The sequence below is a fragment of the Cornus florida genome, unplaced genomic scaffold, assembly GCF_030987335.1.
Source record: "Cornus florida cultivar Cherokee Brave unplaced genomic scaffold, ASM3098733v1 CherokeeBrave_3.0.0_Hap2_Chr04, whole genome shotgun sequence".
Taxonomy (NCBI): Eukaryota; Viridiplantae; Streptophyta; class Magnoliopsida; order Cornales; family Cornaceae; genus Cornus; species Cornus florida.
The window spans coordinates 76,011,130-76,017,309 of record NW_026775574.1 but is presented as its reverse complement, the minus strand read 5'-3'; the positions used below and the strand labels follow the sequence as shown (position 1 = coordinate 76,017,309).

At 34.9% G+C, this 6,180-nt stretch overlaps 1 long non-coding RNA gene across 1 annotated transcript; it reads right to left on the bottom strand.

Moving 5' to 3' along the window:
* Positions 1–586: 586 nt before the first annotated feature.
* LOC132303564 (uncharacterized) lies at positions 587–5,312 on the bottom strand. Its single transcript, XR_009481282.1, has 3 exons — positions 5,174–5,312; positions 4,334–5,037; positions 587–3,287 (listed from the first exon to the last, which is right to left on the bottom strand). It is a non-coding gene; the product is annotated as an uncharacterized LOC132303564 (long non-coding RNA).
* Between the last annotated feature and the right edge of the window lie 868 nt (positions 5,313–6,180).

The window sequence follows — 6,180 nt, the reverse complement described above, 5'->3', positions numbered from 1 at the left end:
GGAAAGGCAGTAAGCCTAGGATATCCATTTTTGTTGTATTGGTGATGCAGCAAGCAAACAAGTCCTTGGTACACCTTAAGAAGCAGAGTCTCATTTTCACAGCTATATGTCATAACTGCTACAAGGATGAAGACTCAAATAACCATCTTTTATGGTGTTGTCCATTTGCTCAACAGTTGTGGCAATGGTTTAGGGATATTTATAAATGGCATAAGTTGTTATCACTTCCATCCTTTGAAGCTATCATTAACTGGTTCATTTCGCAATCCACAATTTGAACGAGGAACACAATTTTGAGGTTTTTCTTTACTGCTATTATATGTGGAGTATTTGGAATCATATGAATCAAAAGTTGCATAATGGACCTTCACATTCTGCTGCTGATGTTGCAAGGGAAGCTTTCTTTGAAGGACTAAGCTCTCAGAGCCTATCATTGGTGGATCTTCAAGCTATTTTTTGATGTATTGTTTTCCCTTTAGTTTGTTATCCACTAATTAGTTTAGGGTTCTCCCTGTACTAGGTCTGTTCTCCTATTTTTTTCCTTTTGTGTTCTTTCTCTTGAGATCACTTTTCATCTGTACTATATTGCATATTTTTATTAATAAAAAAATTCCACCATTTAGGGAAAAAAAAAAAACTTATAACAGAACACCATGATAACCCAAAAAGTTATTCACTAAGGGGAGGGCTAGGGAAGAAGAATAGAAATAACTTCAAGTTCTTGATTCTAAATATAATTAAATACAATATATTTCATTTGAAATAGTAAAAACTCAAAGGAAATGCCATTAGAAACTTGCAAAAACATAAAAAGAATTGACTTACAACATTGTAATCAATTAACACCAATAAAAGGACAATATTATAAAACCTAGAAAAGCGAAGAAAAAAGATTGTGGGGAGAAAAAAATGGAAAAAAGAAAGAACTTATATAGAACGATGGTTGCAATGATGCACCATTCCTTCACCGGTCCATTATTTACCTTAATCGCCAAAACCCAGGTTGCCTGCAAATTTAGCAGTGTTTGGAAGCTCAAAACATTCTGCCTAATTACCCATGAAAATTTTATTAGCACCATTACTTCCCAATTTATTTGCACGCCAGTTTCTACAAACAATAAGAATAATCAAATGGGTTCAATTAGGACCTTTTGCAATTTCTAAACCAATCAAAAAGATAAAAGTACTAAAACAATTTTCAAGTGAAGAATGTGTAGATCCCAATTGAATGCTCCGAGTGTTGAAGATTACCCCAAAATAGCTGCTTGAACTGAAGTAGGAATTCTAGGGCTCCTTTTTTTTTTTTTTTTTTGTCAGTCTACTACTGAACAGAACTATTCTGTTGTGGCTCGATCTGATCTTCTGAACTGGGCTAAGCTTAGGCCTAAATACTCAATCTGCTACTTCCTGAAATGGGCTGGATCTGACTATTTTAAATTTGAGTTTGGTTAAATCCAGTTTATAAGGAAACAAAAAATATCCTTCCCAAACCCAAATCTGAACTTTCCAAACCAGACGGGATAATCCAAAGTTGACTTTCCAAAATCAGTAGCGCTAAAATTTTGGTGACAATAAGGTTGCAAAGATTAGCAATAACCCAAAGTTGACCTTCCAAAATAGTCATAATCCAAAGTTGACTTTCCAAAATCAGTCACGCTGAAATTTTGGTGAATAAATATTCCAAAGTTGACTTTCCAGAATAATGCTGAAATCTCAGTGAGAGTTGCAATAGAGTGCACAAAGTTCTTGGCTGAAGTTAGACTTGCGAGCTACACAAGGCTTGGATGACGTGAGGATGGCAGCAGTGACGGCGAGAGAAAACTACGTACTGCGACCGATTTTCGGCGACGGCTATTGTTGATGACAACAATCACACAAGGATTTCCGATGGCGAGGGCTAAAAGCGTGGATCCTTTTTTTTTTTTGGCTTGGTTGGGTTTAGGGTTGATGTTGGGATTGGTGCTAGGGTTTGTAGATGGCTTGTGTTTGATGACTGATTTGGTTCAGATTACAGTGAACAGTGGGTAAATACTGTGGTGGTTGTGATGGATGATGGCAGTGGCAGTGGCAGTGGTGACTAGGGTTTGTTGGGGTTTTAGGGTTGAACAGTACGTGTTTGATTGCTGTGAACAGTAGGGTGTGGTTTGGTTGCTGTGAACAGTAGAGAAATCTATGGATCTTTGCTCTGATGCCAATTGATGCAGTAGTGGGTAGGGGCGATTCAAAATCAGAATTCAAGTAGAATAAGAAAGAGATTGAGAGAGAAATGGAATAAGAATAGAAGGAAAGAAATCAGAAGAGTAGAAGAATTCAGAGTGAGAAGAAATCACAGATAATTACAAATTCAATATTAATAATAATCATCAAAAGCTAACTTTCACAATGTCTAAACCAACATATAAATAGGCATCGAAGAAAAACCCTAATAAACCTATTACCATAAATAAAATACTAAATTGCTGAAATATCCCATAATAATAATAATAAATAAACAAAAATCCCTAATTTTATCTTTCTTTCCCATGTCTCCAATAGTAGGTGTGGGCCAAGTGGTTTTCAAGCTCTCGGCCAGGCCTGGTTCTCCATCACAGAGGAATATTCATAATAATTATTTGCAGATTTAAGATCAATAATACAAAATGGGAAAATAGAATATGTAATAAGTAGGATTGCAACAGATTGGGCAAAGGGGAGACAAGCTAGTCTTATGATGCCAAATTGGAAATGCTTGGATGGATGAGGAGGACCCTAAAAGCCTAAAAGACAATTAAAGTAGAGAGAAAAAAAGAGTTTAGTCCAGTGTTTTCTCCTGGTTGGGTCGGAGGAGAAAACTCGCAAAGTAATCAACATGTTAGAGAAAGATAAGTTGAGTGATAAATAGTTTGGTCATATACAACATACGTCGTAACATGCAGTAGAAAAAAAAAATAAAATAAAATAGATGCTACACGCAAATAGAAAGACCAAAATTAAATTGGGATGAAGTTATAGACGACGTATAAAATTAAACATGATAAGAGACATGAATTGTATCAGAAGAATGGAAAAAGAAGAATTCATGTGGCCGACTCTAATTGGGTGGAATCAGTACAAGGATGATGATGACAAACAAAGTGCATGATAAAGCGAGTCTACTAGTGGAAGTCAATTAGATGCAATAAAAATGCCACATATGACGCAAAATCTAAGCATATATATCTCAAGAAACAGATCGCGTACCTGTATAGGAATCCTTAAAACTCTCAAATTTCAGGTCTAGTTTCTGCTTCTCTGGTTACCTCCATTTCCTTCAAGCACAAAATTACAAGAACATAAGCATAGTCAATATAAGTTTCACATTTGAAAGATTCCATTTGGTCTAATAATGATTTTCATTAAATCAACAAGTCACATTGTCATTCATGAAAATGAACAGAATTGAAACACAAAAATAAAATAAAACACATATGAAGAGCATTTTAGACGTCAAAATTTTCAAAAAAAAATCCATTGCATTAACAAGTACTTAGAAGAACATACTATAAAACAAATCAAGCATCCAGAAATGAATTAAGACCGCTTCAGTTCATTTAAATTCTAAAATTTCAACCCAATGCAACTGTCATACAGTTATTATATCCTATAAGAACTTCTGGGCATTCGATATATATTGTATCATATGCTAAGTTGGAAAAGGTATGCATGATAAAAGGGAAAAAAGTCGGCTTTGCTTAAGAATGGTAAAGCTTTTATAGGATGGCCAAAGAAACACACATGGCACATTTTTTATGGATTAAAGCAATATGACTCCCAAGAAATGGAAGATGTACCGTCAGATGACCTCAAATGTCTACGACATAAGGAACCTTAATAAAAAATTGCAGATTATCCTGTTGATTCCGAAGATGTACTAATGCGAGCAGTAGGCTGGTCTTGAAAACTTTACAAATCAAAATTCTAACGGCATATGACATTTTACTTTAGGGATGTGTTGATGGTGTGCTTTGTAGTGGATCATTAATTGAATGGGCAACATTGTTAATTCATATATGAATACTCTTCCTCCTTATGCTCGGTTTGAATAACGAATTTATTAAGCAAAAAGAAGAGTAGTGCAGAGGAAACTATATTCCCTAAATCCGTGAACCAAAAAGAACTCTCAATAACTACAAAACCAATTCCGCATTCTGTGATAATTCATATGGTGGCATGCAAATAGGAAATTACGCTTCAACACAAGAATTTTCTTGGATCAAGTGTTCGCATCAGATATGACTCCGTATAAGAGAATGTATGCAAGTTAAAGACGCACAATTTGATTCAACTAATTCAAACAAGCAACACGGGCACTTACCTATAAAGGGACAATGACATGTTCGATCTGAGCTACCAACTAACAATTACAAATCGGAACTGTAATAATGATACCTGTGCAAGTAATAGTAACAACAAAATTACATCATTAACAATCCATCAAACATCTTGCATGCAGGATCGATTACACTTATTTTTTGGTAATGCTAGTAGTATAACACGGAACAGCATGTAAAACTACATACATGTGAGCCTCTCCAGCGTCCTGCAGCGGTGGGAGCCTCTTATACTGCATAATTAAAAATGGCCACCTGATCAGAACATGGTTAAGCTAACGGTTACAGTGGAAAATTGCAAGCAGAGAAAGAGCATAGATGGTCCAGTAAACGAGCTTAATGTAAATTGGGAAAGGTATGGTGATGGCGAAGAAGAAGGCTGTGACTCCAAAGAGGACACCCACATCCTCTAGAGCTCGGGCTAGCTTTGGGGACTTGGTATAGATGAACTTCGAGACAAAGAGCAGAGCTACTGCAATAACGACGGCGTGAGAGGGAAAGTGGAAGCTTAGAGGGAGTGGGGCATGAATTTGGAGAGATAGAAAAGCGATTGCAGCAGCCCATGAAAGGCAAAATCGGATTACCTTCGCAGGCCACTCAACGAAGGGATTGGGGTTAGGAACTCCGTCGGCTAGTTTGTGGGGTTGGTGTTGCTGATCATCAGCTGCTGCTACAGACGTTTGGAAGTCTGAAGAAAAAGAAAATGTTAGTGTTTGCAGGAAATGCTTAATTGAAAGAAACATGTTTTTCATTTCTTCCATTCAATCAAATATGATTTTGATTTTTGATGACAGATTTTGAGTTTTGGATGTGTAAAACCATACCAGAAGCAGCTGGGAAAGAACTTCATTCTGTGTGTTGAATGTTGGTGTGTGTTGATCTTAGTTTTTTTATATGATAAGTAAACGACAAAGATAGTGTACAATGAGACGATTAAATTTACGACATCAACGCACAGCATAATGGTATAGTGCCTCTTATTTTTCTATTGTTTCATCTCTATGCTCCGTCCTCTCTTTAAATCCGTCCAAATATATAAAAATATAAATAAATAAATAAACAAACTAATATTACCCACCGAAACCTGACGGATTTGGATTTTTGTATCGATATAAAATTTTTATCCTGAACATAGAACGGAGATTCACACACTGATTTTTTGATCCATATGAAAATTTTATCCCAAACATAGAGCGGAGATCCCCACTTAGTGTGTGGTTCTTAACACCATTTTTAGAACTAAATTTTTTTTTAGATGTAGGTCTGTTTGGACATGAATCATGTTTATGAGTGGTTGCATATCTTCTAAAGATGTACTCAGAGAGAGGGTTTTTTTTTTTTTTTATTATTATTATTATTTCTATATATATATATATATATATATATATATTTATGTTAAAGTGATAAGAGTTTCGTGTAAAAGGTTGTGCTTTATAAGATGATTAGATCAAAATAAACTGGTTTTGGATTAAAATTAATTAATAGATATATTTTAGTATTATTTTTAACTTGGCAATGATAAATATTAGTAACTAAATAAGAGAAGGAATTACGACCTAAAGATCAGTCCCAAAATGTGGCATCAGAAGGAAAAACCCTTGGCTACTTGGTGTGCCAATGTATTTAGATTGCCTTTCAACACGACACACACACATCTTTGAATCCCAAGACCGTGTAAGATAAAATATGCTCAAATGATTTAATTCAACTAAATTTTTTTTTAGATGTAGGTCTGTTTGGACATGAAATTATTTATTATTATATTTTATATTCTTAAAGTTATATTTTTTTGCATTTATATCCATAAAATTTTAAAACTATCCCTACTAAA